At 41.3% G+C, this 15,956-nt stretch overlaps 1 protein-coding gene across 1 annotated transcript in view; it reads right to left on the reverse strand.

Annotated features, from left to right (window-relative positions):
• LOC120047535 (NADP-dependent malic enzyme-like) overlaps positions 1-15,956 on the reverse strand; it is a 113,507-nt gene that overhangs the window by 42,453 nt on the left and 55,098 nt on the right. The gene's annotated exons all lie outside the window — the stretch shown is intronic.

Below are 15,956 nucleotides of genomic sequence, written 5' to 3' on the forward strand. Positions count from 1 at the left end.
GGTCCAGCCCAGAAGGGTTTCAGCTCGGCCCAACAAAGCCATCTGCCCATGATGTGGAGGCACTATCATCTCCATATGTGCCAGCAACAACAAAAAAACATCTATATTGTAAAATCTGTTCATAAACTAAAAACACAGGTCAAAGCTGGAAAGCGAGAAGGAAAATGTGAAGCAGCAAACAGCCCAAAGCCTGTTAAAAAAGAACCAGAACACAAAAAGGTTTGGAAAGAAGGAGAGACATAAACGTGTCACATAAAAACACCCTGATAACTTAAAAGTTTCAGCTGAGGTTGACCCCAATGTCATGGCTGGGTTTTAACTTTCCTGCAAGACTTCGGTAGCTACAGACAATAACAGGCAGTAACAGTACAACAAGTCTAATATTAATGACAAACCTGTCACACCCGGATCTGTTTCACCTGTCTTTGTGCTTGTCTCTGCCAGGTGTCGCCCATCTTCCCCATTATACCCTGTGTATTTACACCTGTGTTCTCTGTTTGTCCGTTGCAAGTTTGTTTTGTTTCGTGAAACCTACCAGTGTTTGTTCCCCTGCTCCTGTCTCTTCCTGCTCCTGTTTTCTAGTTTTTCACAGTTTTGACCGTTCTGCCTGCCCTGACCCTCAGCCTGCCTGCCGTTCTATACCTTGCCCCGCCTCACTGGATTATTGACCCCTGCCTGCCCTGACCCTGAGACTGCCTGCCGTTCTGGACCTTTTGCACCCTCTTTGGATTACTGACATCTGCCTGCCTTTGACCTGTCGTTTGCCTGCCCCTGCACTAGAAATAAACGTTTGTTTCTTTGACACTGTCTGCATCTGGGTCATACCCGAAACCTGATAAAACCTGATGACACAATCCTTGTATGAAGGCCCACTAGATTAGAGCATTGGATTCTGTTGTGAGATTCAGATAGTCCTGAATACTCTGATAAAATGATGGGTCACATTTCATCCCCCTGAGAAACTGGAAACCTTCCTACTACATCATATAATTTGGAAATGGAAACCTCTGGAGTTGAAACTTGGGTTAGTTTCCATGGTGTGTGTGTGTGTGTGTGCTTGTCTGTTTGCATGTGTGTGTCTGTGCACGTATACATCTATATGCATGTGTGTACGAGGCTGATAGAGGACCAGTCAATATGAGGGCCACATTACTTGAGTTAAAGGTAGAGAGAGAGAGCCTCTCACACATGGTGACCCACGTCACTCACCCCGGGGCTCTACATATTTGGCCTCCATAGGTAAACACTGTGTCCTCCTGCCACATTTCTGATGAATTTGAGTCGACATTTCCAAAATAAGAAAAGAGAATGAAACACATAACGAGGAAATGAAGAGCAGGAAGTAAGAGATGGAAATTCGATTTTACAGCAAGAGAAAAAGATTGAAAGGATAAGAGACGAGAGAGAGACAATGAGAGCGAGAAAGAAGGAAAGGGAGAGAGGGTTTGGAAGGAAAACCTTGAGTTGAGACCTGTTAGGGAGGTCAAAGAGGGGACCAAAACAAGAACAAATGGGACATAAAATCAAAAACATCCACGGTCAGTCACACTCTTTAAAATGTTTAAACTGAACCAGCAATGGCTGCCAGAGGTCACGCACGTAACGAGAAAGCTAACAATCAGTAGCAACTCACATGTTTGACCATCAGTGATCAAACACATGCACACAAACACACGCACATCCTGTTTGATGCGCTTCATTGTTGGAACATTTGATTAGTCTGTCTGTGTGGCGTTTAAACAGCTGTGAAGAGCTGGATTTGCTTGCAGTGTGTGTGTGCAGTGTTTTTGTGTGCCTGTGTGTGTGTGTGTGTGTGTGTGTGTGTGTGTGTGTGTGTGTGTGTGTGTAACCTGTGAGAGTTGCGTGTGTGAGAAGCCTGTGAGAGCACTGGGTCAGTGGAGTGTGTGAGGCCTGCTGGGTTTGTTTGCCTGCAGCGACCGTGGGGCAGAGAGCTGAGCTGCTGCCAATTCCAGAGCTAAGAGATCCAGGTCAGGGAAAGGAGCATGTTGATGGTGGTAGGGGATGGTCCTCATTGGCTGGACTGACCCCATTTACTGGTGTTGGTGAAAATGACTTGTCTGATATGTGATAGACGTGTACATGGTTCTTAACACATTATGACCATAGATGTTCCTTATTACAGCATAATAGCTCTATTATTTGTTCAAATATCTCACTTGAATTCTCCCAATCTGTCTCCAGTTTCTTCTATCATTCTTTCTCTCTCCCCTTCTCTTCCGTTCCCCCTCTCTCTCTTTCCCACTCACTGTCTGTCTCAACTCTCTTCAGTGCTGTTGGGGGAGACGTTGACCCCATGACCCTGAGATGAGGGAGGAGAGGTGTCCTCAGTGCCTCTGACGCCTTTCCCCCGATCCCCTCTCAACATCTGTACAGGGCCTCCAGCACCTTCTCTATCCCTTAGGAACAGTACTGGTGTTATAATAGGACAGGGAGAGGGACATTCTTCTGATAAGCTGCTAGAAAAATCATCAGTCACATCTCCTAGGCTGAAGAGAAAGGGGAAAGGGGTGAGATATTCCGTGAGAAGGGGGAGAGAGCTGAGCTTTCTCACCAAGAGTCTAATGACCCCATACTCATAATCATAGTACCTCTCAGAATCACCTCACCTGGATCTAGGTGTAAAAATAAAAGTGGAAGGAGACAATACTGTTTAACAACGTATATGAGTGATCAAATGTGTTGAGAATGCACACCTTGAGATTGATACAGAAAGAGGTTGGTGAGGAGTGTTTGTGGAGTGTGTAACTGTCTTGAGCTGTCTTGTAACTTGAGCACTGATAGGTGGATGGTGTCCCGACTGTCCTGTGAGGATCCAAATAGGTCAGACCAGCTTTGCAATATATAACTTCAACCAGACCACCTCTCTCACCCGCAGAGGGGGGAGACAGGAACTGGTGGGGGTTGACAGCTCACACCCTGTTGTAAATCAAGGACAGAACATTCAGCATCTCTCTCTAAATTCACCCAAGGAATGTGCCTTTGTCTTAAAGAAGATTTTCTTCTGCCAAAACCCTAACACCTTCAAAAGCAAATATTGGAAAAATATTTATAAAATAGAACATGGGGAATGGGCAGAGGTGACCTAAAAGAACACTAATGTCATTAACAATGTTACTAAGGAAATACTGAACTTTGAAAAGTATACCCACAATATGTGTGAAGTGTCCATAAAATCCGTTGTGCATGAAATATGAAAATGTATGAGTGTTTTTGTTAAGAGGAACATGATTTTAGGAGCCTTAAGGGATAATAGTTTTACAAAACGGAACCACCCCTTTTGAACGAACTGTATAAAATGATATGTTAATTCTTAACCCATCAGACCAGAGAGCTGTTGAGATGCAGCTCATGTTTAAAGTGGTTTAAACTTTGAACTCTCAACACGGAGACAATAGTCACCTCCCGGACAATCACTGGTATGGCTGATTAGCTGTCCTAAGCATCTAGAAAAGGACATTTAAGTGGGACCATTCCATTAGTCTGTTCAAACCATCGTTTTACGCTACTCTCATCACCCCACTGGGAACCATCGACACGGCTGGCTAGCCTATCTTCAAAGAAGCATCTTCCAGGGCGAATGGAAGTAGAATAAACTCTGTAGTTCTGTTCAGGACTATACGAAAAGTCACCGGATACCGGACGACTGCAGAGGAGAACAACAGTAGAAGACAGGTGGGGACCCCTTTGGACAATCAGAGCCTTACAAGCGTGCCGCGAAAAGGCACAGTCATCAGATTAATGAGTGTAAAGTCACGACAACGGTATAGTCTTAGATAATAGAAAGGTCAAGTTTTAAGCTAGCCTGTGTAGAACTTTCTTGGAGACTGTGTAGTGAGTGAGTGAGTGAACAAAAGACCAGAGGAAAGAAGGAAGAGAGAGAGAGGAAACAAAACCGCATTGAATCGGCAATACCGCTGACCCACAACCCAGCAGAAGACACAACCCAGGGAGTGTGTGCCAAGAGTGGGACTGCAGCATCAATACAGCCCCAGCAGGAGCTGCTCTCTACACTTGACCCACAACATGGCCAGAGCCCCAGAGAGACACCAACTTCTGACAGACTACCGACCCGTGTCCTCAACAAACACAGAGCGCCAACCACTCACCCAGAATACATCCGCCCCCTGAGCGTCGCCGCTCACCCCATTCAAGACTCTCTCTGCTGCTCGTTAGCCATAACCTCTGACCGGCTAAACTGTCACTAAGCAGTGCGAGCTGTATGTGAGCACAGTGAGAATGCAATGGGAGGTGAAACAACGTGTGCAAGTTGTGCCGTTCAACGCAACCTTTTTTTTGTCAAAGTCCAATAAGTCAATCTTAATAGGATATTGAATGCATTCTAAAATGTCACTCAAGAGACTTCTAAAGTGCTTTGACCAGCCAAAAGGCCAAGGCCCAAACAGTGGATTACATAAAACATCTGGGACAGTTTCCCTACCTACAATACCATTAATACTAGCCTTCATTTAATGTGCATCTGTGATTGGCGTGGACAGATAGAGTGGAAAGATATAGGCCTGAAACATCAAGTCACAAATGATCAAAACTCTCAGATGTTCATTAGTAATGGTCTAATTCACCACATCGCTATGAGCCAATGGTCTAGAATAATAATGAGGACAATGCAGTGAAGGCAATAACTTTACTCTGCAAAGAAATCATCTGTTTGGACTGGAGATATTTTTCATTTGGGAGAGAGAGGGGGAGGGGGGAATTTGTGACATAGCAAATATCTCTGGTATTGACTCTTTCCAAACCCAACAGAGAACACTGTGGAATACCCTTGTGACACCTTTGGGGGTCATTCGAGAAATGAAGTATTTTGTCTCCTACCAAAACATATCAATCGCGCATTTGCTTCTGTCAATAGACTGAAAAGACAGGAGTGTGGGGTCTTGCACATGCTGACCATCCAGCTTCTCTGTCATCCCTCTTAAGAATAATGTGTTGGGCAGCTCCTCTAAAGACCACTATATAAATATGAGAGAGAGAGAGAGAATATCTTTGACTGGAAGTGGTAAGTGACCGCAAGCTGAAGAAAAGGACTGACAGTATAATATTTGAGCCATGAGGTCGCTGGTTTCAGCTTTCTGCTTCTTCCTTCTCCTAGTGGTATTTAAATACATGTCCCAGAACTTTTGCGACTACTAAGTATTGTTTATACCTCTATCTTTGGGCTGGATGTGACAATTTGTAGTTCATACATGCAGATTTACTGTCTAACCTCAATTGGCCACAAAATCCCTAGTTTGAAAGCGACTGTTTTTCTGGAAGCTGTGCAGCGCCATTTTTCCTACATGTTCCCCCACCTGGCCCAGCCCCCTAGCAATTTGAGTTCAACCAATGAACTTCAGCCCCTCGACATTTGAGTGACAGATGAGGCACATCATGCACACACAGCAGAGAGAGAGAAAGAGATAAAAATGACACTAGATGGCTTAATGAACTAGAGATTGAGGCAAGGGTCAAACTGTACTCACTCACAGCAGCAGATGCAACATAATCAATATCAATAAAAATAGATTGATTGTGTTTGTTTATCTTGAAACTAAAGTTAAAACTAACTCAAGCAGGTTTCACATGACATGCAAAAGAATGACATTGCACTAAGGAAGCCGTGATAGCCTATATGGACACACCTGATGCCCAAATTGATGACTTATGTCACACAGCTGAGAGTCGAGTGGAGAAGGATGCATGCGGTTCAGTAAGTTGACCTGATGAGCCCTTCCCAGCTAGCTAGTTTATGCTTGTGGCTAAAAACTTCATCAAGAATTTGAAACTTGTCTGCCGAAGTTGGGACTTGGGAGAGTGTTCAGAATCGTTCCGTTTTTAAATCGGAGTAATTGTTATGTATAAAAAAATAAATATGTAGCCATTAATGCTGTAGTTGTACATTTTGTACATTTCTGTGAAAATCGCGTTTTAACCGTAACCCTGGTCTCATATTGCATATTGGTAATGGCTACACTATCTAGCTACACCCCTCTCCTTACTGCCAGTATGGAGAGGGAATTACTGAGGATCAACTGTACTATTTGTACAGGCTTTGATCTTATCCCATCTTGACTACTGTCCGGTAAAATGGTCAGGTGCAGCAAAGAAAGACCTAGCAAAGTTGCAGCTGTCTTAAAACAAAGCAGCACGCCTTGCCCTTAACTGCACACACAGAACTAACATCAAAAACATGCATGATAGTATTTCATGGTTGAGGGTTGAGGAGAAATTGACTACTTATCTTCTAGTCTTTTAAGAAACTTTTGTGTTGAAAATGCCTAACCATTTGTATAATCTACCGTGGCTTGTCTTTTAAAAGTTGCAGCATACTGCAGCACAGCTTGCGTGGTGCCGCAAAATTCTATGGCATGTTATTTAAGTGCCCACCACTGGTATCATTAATGCTAGTTAGTGCTAGTTTGACCACCAGATGACATCTTTGAGAAGCATTTGATAGCCTTCAATAGTGGCTGTACTAGAGAATTTAAAACCTTTTTTTTAAGAATATGGGACTGATTTTAAGAAATGTAGCTTAATTCATTTGATTAATATTATGTTGTTTCTATTCCAAGAAAAACGAAAAACCCTCTGGGTTTCCATTAGGATGGAACGGAAAATACGGCGCTGTACAAAGTGACGGTCGGGAGTAGGCTACAGTACTGGGCTATTTAGCTAAACAACCACTGTGTCGTGCGAGCATGTGGGAGACCAGGGTTCAATTCCCCGACGGGGAGGAAGGAGTAGGCTGTCTTTGTAAATAAGAATTTGTTCTTAACTGACTTGCCTAGTTAAATAAAAGGTTACACTAAGAGCATAACAATTCTACACCATAATTGTAGTCTAACCAATACCCAAACGGAGATTCAGTCTAAATAAAAATGTCTTTGGTTTATCAAGACCAGTCCCCATACATGTCTCAGAGCAGCGGGAAATGTCAATAATTACATATAGAAGATTGGAGGATTCTAAATTTAAACCAAAAGCAGCCTCATGGGTCTCCCGGGGGTAGCCGGCACGGGTATCTGTAGCAACTCATTTTGCATTGCGGTGACTTAGACAGCTGTGCCACTGGGGAGGCCCCATCCATAAAGTATCAAAATACAGAGAGGTGTTGGTAAAGGTATATTGTCCTGCTAATAGCCCACAATGGGCTATTATAATACTGTACATGGTGTCCAGGTCAGGATAACCAAAAAAAGTATTTATTAAAGACTATCAGAAAGAATGTTTGTACTTATTTATTTTGATCCAAAGCCATGAATGAGTGAGTCACTCAGCTTTATGTAGGTGCCGCTATATGACTGTGCCATCAACTTAATATATAACGAGGTTATTTTGTTTTAAAAAAAACGAAGGTGAGCGATTGTAATCTTAATAAAGGCCAAAATAATATTTGTAAAGGCCAAAACATTTATTTCTGTTTTTATAGGGAGAGAAACGCTGGGCCAATTGTGCGCTACCCTATGGGACTACCAATCATGGTCAGATGTGATACATAATAGTGGATACAGCTGGAGAATTGCAAGGTAATCCCATTGTGCGCACCTTGGGAGCCATGACCAGTATATATTGTCCTGCTAATAACAGGGTTAATAATATATCTGAGAATATCCAAGGGTCTTTTATATAATTCTAAATTAATAATAATTTAAATAATCACTTGTTTAAAAAAATAGCTGTATTCTGGAGTTTATTTTGTTTTCTAATCATGTAAAATGAGCCTAGAAAAAGGCCATTCTTGAACATGAGGTGAGACATTGAAAATAATTTGTAAATAAAGCCAGTTTGTTATTTAGAATGATGTATTTCTGTTTTTAGATGGAGAGAAACCCAAAACCTACAGTCATCTCATGGGTCTCCCAGTCGAAACAGCATATGTAACACAGCTTGCACTGCTATGCGGTGTCTTAGACCGTTGTACCACTCAGGCGCTGTACAACGTGATCGGTCGGGAGTGGGCTACTCTACTACAGTAAGAGCAAAATAATCCTAACAAAATAAAATCCTTAGTGTAACAACAGTTTTAGTAAGTAATACTGAAGTCGTGTACAATTATCAGTTAGAGACACAGTAGGACCCAAAAGCATATTCAGTGCTCTAACTCCCCCTTGCGCTGGTCAGGAGCAATGAAGTGTTGACGCAGGGTACTGTACTAAACCACAAATTACCTCTATGTACCGCAGCATAATCACAAAACTTTTAGTGGAGCAACCACTGTATGTACATAACCCACCAAACCTGTCACTATGGGTTTCTTCACGGTACCCAAACCAAAAACAGATTTAATGCGTCCCTCAGTTACTGCATGTATAAAATGCTGTCATCATGGAATGCTCTGCCACCAGAGGTCACTGTACACAGGCAAAAAGCAAGTATAGCTTAAAAAAAGGTAATCTTCTATCACAGTGTATCAAGAATGTAACTGAACTGTATATATGAATAGGAATACTGTGTAAATAATATATTTTTTTTGGGTCTCTTGGTGTCTTTACTATATAAAGTACAACTCTTGTTATATTTGGAATATATTATGTTGTTCTTGTCTATTACTGTTCTGTACTTTGTTATGTATTTGTACATTTTTTGCGGACCCTAGAAAGAGTAGCTGCTGCATGTCCAGTAGCTAATGGGGATCCTAATAAACTAAACTGCCGGACAGCAGTGCTCCCCGAGCGAGAGCGAAGGACACTGTACCCCGTGGTTTTATGTTGCCCGCTTGCAGCGCAAACTCTTCTCATTGAGCAGTAACGTTAGACTGTATTACAGTGACATCCAGATGGCTACTACCAATTATGCAATATTACAAATGATTTATCGTGTAGGCCGCTATCTTACTCTAAATAAAATCAAGTGGGACAGAACAAATTGGCCACTTTAACTACCATGTGACACAGCTGCCTAGCCTGCCTGATAGGAGCCAACTACATTCGCCTCGATACAACATCGTTGCAATGGTAATTTCGTTACGTTAACTAATTGCATGTCACAGTGACATCCAGAAGGTGACCAATACGACAAGTTATTTCTTTCTTTCCCATCAAGATAAACATCACATTATTTTACTGCGGTGGTTGCCAGCTAGACAGAATAAACTAGCTAGCTGGGACGGGCTCATCCGGACGAATTACTGCTGCTACGTTTGACCGCCCACAGCGAGCTCAGTGCGTTGCACGTATCAAGTAAAGGGGCTTTTAGTGGACAGTTATCAGAGTGAGTTATGGTGAAGGCCAAAGAGTAGAGAGGAGTCATGTGTAGAGTAGAGGTGAGGTCAGTCATTAACAACGTTAGGTAGACAGGAAGTTTTAGATAACCCTTAAGGTAGAAATTCCGCCTAAGATGTTTTGTGCATGTCACGCCCTGACCGTAGATTGCTTTGTATGTTTCTATTTTTAGTTTGGTCAGGGTGTGATGTCAGGGTGTGATGTGGGTGGGTATTCTATGTTGTAGGTCTAGGTTTTCTATGCGTTTGGCCTGGTATGGTTCTCAATCAGAGGCAGCTGTCTATCGTTGTCTCTGATTGAGAGCCATACTTAGGTATCCTGTTTTCCCACTTTTGTTTGTGGGTGGTTGTTTTCTGTTTAGTGTATGTCACCTTGCAGAACTGTTTCGTTTTCGTTTTTTCCTAGTTATTTTGTGTAGTGTTCAGTTTTGATAAAATTATTATCACGAACACTTACCACGCTGCATTTTGGTCCTCTTCTCTTTCTCCAGACGACATTCGTTACAGTGCAACTGTCTAAAAAGTTAAGGGACCTATTGGGGAAAGGGGGAAATTAACTGTTTTGTGCAACTGTTGTCTGTAGGGATCTGGAATAATACACCTGTTTCAGTGAGTAAACCAGCGCCAACCAATTGACAAAATCCATAGCAGCAGCATACGGAGGAGGAAAAAGAGACAATTGTAGGCAGGCTGCTGGCACTGCCCATCAATAACCCAACCAATGCCAGCGCCTGTACTGACGGTCGCTCTGTTTGCCCAGTTTTAAAAATATCTAATTACAACAGAACGGAGCGGCATCAAAGAGGCTAAATACTGTACGCAGCAGAGCTCTGGGAGATGGAAAATAGCTCAGTTAAAACTTGAGACGGCGGGGGAATTTGGAACGGTGACAAAGAATCCAGCATCAGCTGGACAAACAGTCCCTTTGCCTCCCTCCCCAATATCCCCCTTTCTCCCTCTCCTGTATGCAGAGACATGAGAAGCATTCCCGCTGCCTGAACCGCCAGCGACATGGGAAAATTATAACCCATAACCCTGCCTCCATCCATCCCCCTACACCACCTTCCTCCTGAGTCACTTGTCTTTCTACTGCAGCCCGTTGAATATAGGCAAGGCCTCCACCAGCCAGAGCCTCTTCCCATATGGCGCCATCCAGGTCTGCAGCCATTGACGCTGTGGTGGATGACATTGCCAATCACATTGGATGACAATAGCAAACAGGATTTATGCCGCCAAGCGGACATGCAGCCAACCTGAATGTGCGGTAAATAACACACACAGAGACAGAGACAGAGAGTGAGCGAGAGAGACTGGTATGCAATTCCAGAATGCGCAGTATAAGAGAAGACTGCATTTCTCTCAGGCCTTACCTACATTACAACAGGAGGAAAAGTCTCTCTTCCCAAAGAAAGGCATCCTGCTAAATGAATCAGAGCCACAGACCTGCAGAAACTGACAAGCCCTCCTATATCGTTCAGCCATATGCAGCTACACTTTCCATTAATTAGCCCCTTCTGCAGAGATCATTACTTTTCTGGCGTGCAAATTATGGTTTGTGTGGGTTGAAACGCGCCTCCTATTTGTGCCGAAATGTATCAGACTTGATATTTGTCTCTGCTAACTGTGTGCAATGATCAATTACAATGCGTTTCTGCAAAAGGCTACTTTTTGTTAGCAACAGAGGTCAAGATTGGATCATACCACATGAGAAAATTGCATTAGTCCTTCCACTAAGTTGGGATCAGATTTTTTTTTGGGGGTGGGGGGGGGGGAATAACCTAAAAGTAGCATGGTGGAGATGGGAGACAGGTCAAAACTAATTGTATAGCACCAGTAAATACTGTATGTGAGACTATGATTTATGGAGCATTATATACTTACATTTACAGACAAATATGGATAGAATTTTAGTAGATGTATGGGGGCAACACTGGGCAGGCTGCTACAACGATGTCCACTGTGAACCACTTGTAACGTTATCCCATTCTGATTCCTCATACATTACAGATGAGGAGATAATGTAGAACATTTATATGACACGGACAGGCCTGGACTGGGACAAACATATTTTATGACAAACCAGACATTTTCACGCACAATCCAGATTTTAGTAATAGTATTTTATTCAGATCCACCATTTTCTTCCCCCAGAAGAAGAACAATGCTGTAGGCCAAGACTGTCTCGCTCTTGGAGATCACGATGACTGTTGGAATCCTGAGGCGACTATGTGAAAAATGTGTCGATGTGCCCTTTAGCAAGGCACTTAAACTCTAATTGCTCCTGTAAGTCACTCAGGATAAGAGTGTCTGCTAAATGCTTAAAATGTCAAATGCAAATGTTGGCTTTTCGTTCAAAAACACAATTTGCCAGCATAAAACATGCACACCCTTATTGTTTTTTTATGACAATATTTGTATTGGCATTTTCCTTTTCAGCGTTGCTAGTTTTGACCTTTTAACTGATCTTTCGTGTGTAGCAATAGAGGGTAATAGGATGGCACGCCTTTGAACCTATCTTCAAGAGTTACTTTACTATAGCAGACCAGGTGATGAATGTGTGTGATTAGTGAATCCAACCCCACTAACACACATGTGGTCTTCTGTGGATTACATTGCAGGAGTATCTCCTAAATGCTGAGATGCTGAGACCTGAATCAAAGGGATTGTTGAAAGACCAAGTCGTGGGTCAGGTCAATTACAGTAGATCAAAGGAGTTTAGAAACTAAGGTTGACCATGGTCATTGTATGGTCAAAGTTACGTTAACAATGTGTGGCATCTGTTGACAAAAACACTGTCATATCCAGTAGGCAACCATGGAGTTGTCGATGTGACGTCATGTGAATGTGCCATATTTTTCTCTTTATGGTGTTTCCAACATGCCATCAACAACATAAAAAAACACAGTCCACAGACAGAGCAAATCTCTCTCCCAGGAAATGTGAATTCACTTAGCAATGAAATGACACACAGGTTTAAAGGACTGGCTTGAGAACATGCCAACTGGTCATCTAACTTAAATGGCATTTATCATAATGATGTTTACGTAATCTTATCATAGGCTATTGTGCAGTATCACTAGCTCATAGTTAATTTATGGACAGTTTATGAATAATGGGCTAAACTGGACTGTTTACACATACTTCAAGTGTCATTATTGTTGTGTAATTAATATTTGTGTGTGTGTGGGCTTGTAATAGTATACTCGTGGGTACCGGAAATCCTTAGGGGTTAGGTTTAGAGTTAGGGTTAGAATTAGGGTCAGGAGTTAATGTTAGGGGTTAAGGTTAGGGTTAGAGGTTATGAAAATAGGATTTTAAATGGAAATAAATGTTAAGTCCCCACAAGGATAGTAAAACATATACACTACCAGTCAAAAGTTTTAAAACACTCATTCAAGGGTTTTTCTTTATTTTTTACTATTTTCTACATTGTAGAATAATAGTGAAGACATCAAAACTATGAAATAACATATATGGAATCATGTTGTAAACAAAAAAAATGTTAAGCAAATCCAAATATATTTTATATTTGAGATTTTTCAAATAGCCTCCCTTTGCCTTCATGACAGCTTTGCACACTCTTGGCATTCTCTCAACCAGCTTCATGAGGTTGTCTCCTGGAATGACTTTAAATTAACAGGTGTGTCTTCTTAAAAAGTTAATTTGTCGATTTTTTTTTCTTCTTGATGCGTTTGAGCCAATCAGTTGTGTTGTGACAAGGTAGGGGGGGTATAACAAAGATAGCCCTATTTGGTAAAAGACCAAGCCCATACTATGGCAAGAACAGCTAAAATAACCAAAGAGAAACGACAGTCCATCATTACTTTAAGCAGGCTTGGGTAGCATACTTTCTAAATGTAATCCGTTACAGTTACAAATTACCTGTCCAAAAATGTAATCAGTAACGTAACTTTTGGATTACCCAAACTCAGTAACGTACTCTGATTACATTCCGTTACTTTTAAGAGGTATTAGAAGACAAAAATCTATGTTACCAATTGGACGACATCTATTGCAGGATAATTAAATGTTAAAGTTTACATAGCTGGCCATAAATGGATGTTACGATTTACTTTATGTGTTGGTTATGTGGGCTCCTTCTAACCCATCGCTTTCTACTACATATAATAATGCAACAAAATTATATCTTTACATTAAAAACCAAAGTCATTCAGAATTCCAGTCATTCCAATAAATGCTATACCCATTGATTTTCAAGAATAGGACTTGGAAATATGGAAGTATAGATGAGCCAAATTGTTTTACTTGAGCATGACCCCAAAACTGAGGACTTATTAGCCAGCCCTACTCTGTTGTTTATGATTTTGTTGTCATGGAGGACTGATTGGGTTCATTGATTCGAGTTAAAAAATAAATGCTGCGCTCATGGAATGGCATGCTTTGCCAAGAGTGTGCAAAGCTGTCATCAAGGCAAAGGGTGGCTATTTGAAGAATCTCAAATATAAAATATATTTGGATTTGTTTAACACTTTTTTGGATACTACAAGATTCCATATGTGTTATTTCATAGTTTTGATGTCTTCACTATTACTCTACAATGTAGAAAATAGTAAAATAAAGAAAAACCCTTGAATGAGTAGGTTTTCTAAAACTTTTGACCGGTAGTGTACTTTGTGTGTGTGTTCGTGTTTGGGGGTTCAAATAAAAAGGGTTAGCAAATAAAAATTAGAGGCACTATAAACCTAACTTCTCTTTTAATCATGTTTTCCCACAGCTTAAGAGATGGTGGGAACTGAGATCAAACTGCCCACAAACCAAGTTATTGAAACTGACTTTTTACAAAATAAGAGACACACAGGAATTATTGCTGATGATAGTATAATATCAGCCTAAAACATCCAAAAGAACCAATATGAATGGACAGGTCATCAGGGAGAGTAAACTCAGATACATTGACCTCTAAGAGGGGACACATTTAACTGTGACACAATGGGGAGTAGGGTAAAGTAGATATATGGACTGCCGTTGAGAACCAAATTTAAAAACATTTAAGTATGGATTTTACAGGCGGTTAGTGAACTAACTCTGGCATCGTTAATTTATTCCCAAACAAATAAATTGGATTTTAATCAGTGTCCAAACACTGCATGTTCTGATCACCTATATTGCCAAACAAACATACTGCCAGCAAAATGTGTGGTGGTGGAGAAGTACGGTGGCAACCAGGCACATTTTGATGACATGCCAGGAAGTGACAGACCCTACAGTAAATGCATGTGATCCCCTACTCTTCTCTCATTATAAAAATATTGAGAGACTGGGAATAGAGGAACTGGCAAGGTTTATAACTAAACATAAAAATACATTTGATGTACAGTAGACTTTTGGTGTGGCTGTGTATGAGCAAGACAATGAACCTGTGTGTGCATGGGAGCCATATAGTATGTGACTTATCAGTGTTACTAACGTTTACATCTTATGGTTGATTCCTCCCTTTAAATAGAGCGTGTAATAGAGGATATAAGGTTCAAGGCATATGGCCATAAGTTCACAAACCACATCAGGGAGTTTTATTTCCAGTTCTAATATACAAGAGGTTTTCTAGCAGGGAATGGAACAGAAATTATTTGCCAATCATTATGTTCTAAACAGAACCACTTTTTCTATTTTCGTTCCCCTGTTCCAACCAGCAAAATAAAGTTCTGAACCAGTTCGAACCCCCCAAAAAGTACCTTTCTGTTCCTTTTTTAATCTGTGAAATCAACCGTTTTTTTTAAAAAAACATTTAGTTCATTAAATTACATCACCAAATCAGTTTTGATAGAGCAGGCAAGCTATTTGTTTACATGCGTGATGGACAGACACGTGTAGTCTATGGTGCAAGATGTGACTGAAATTTGCAGGTGGGGAGAGAGGGTTGAGGAGGACGCTTGAAGCATGGGCACCTTGTTATGACATGCATTATCTGAATTACGTCCACAGAATTATACCTATAGGAGGAGGGGCTTCTATGGAGGAACTTTGAACGTCCTTTGAGCTAGCTAGCTAACTAGCAAGCTTCAGCTAGCTAGCTAACAGGCTTGGGTGTGCAGAGCAGCACCAGAATTAAAAACATGTTTTACCCTTTTGTATTTAATAAAGGTCTAGTTATCACGTTTCACATTGGATTTATTAAATACAAAAGGGTAAAACGTGTTTTTAATTCTGGTGCTGCTCTGCACACCCAAGCTTGTTAGCTAGCTAGCTGAAGCTTGGTAGTTAGCTAGCTAGCTCAAAGGACATCCTCCATGGAGGAACTTCTATGGAGGAACTTTGAATGTCCTTTGAGCTAACTAGCTAATAAGCTTGGGTGTCCAGAGCAGCACCAGAATTAAAAACACGTTTTACTCATTTTTATTTCATAAATCCAATGTGAAACGTGATATCTAGACCTATAGTATCCTTGACTAGCATTGAAAAAGTTTATCCATTCTTTTCCAGCAAATTAAAAGTATCCCTCCTCATCTTCTGAATCAAACCTGTAATGTCAGTACAGTAGCCTATGCTTCGGAAGGGGGTGGGGGCAAGTAGCCTAAACACAGGCAGACACTGGAATACGTTTCTGAGTGACAGAGTGAGGGGCTTTGCATAAGCACTTTGTCACGTTGTGGGACTAGAAAAAAATGCCTGGAATGTAAAATAATGTTATTAACCAGTTCCCATGATTTTAAAATAACGGAGAGTATGGATCACTTTCGTTCCAGGTTCCGTTTCTGTT

This window comes from Salvelinus namaycush, chromosome 5, assembly GCF_016432855.1.
Source record: "Salvelinus namaycush isolate Seneca chromosome 5, SaNama_1.0, whole genome shotgun sequence".
In the NCBI taxonomy this organism is placed as follows: domain Eukaryota; kingdom Metazoa; phylum Chordata; class Actinopteri; order Salmoniformes; family Salmonidae; genus Salvelinus; species Salvelinus namaycush.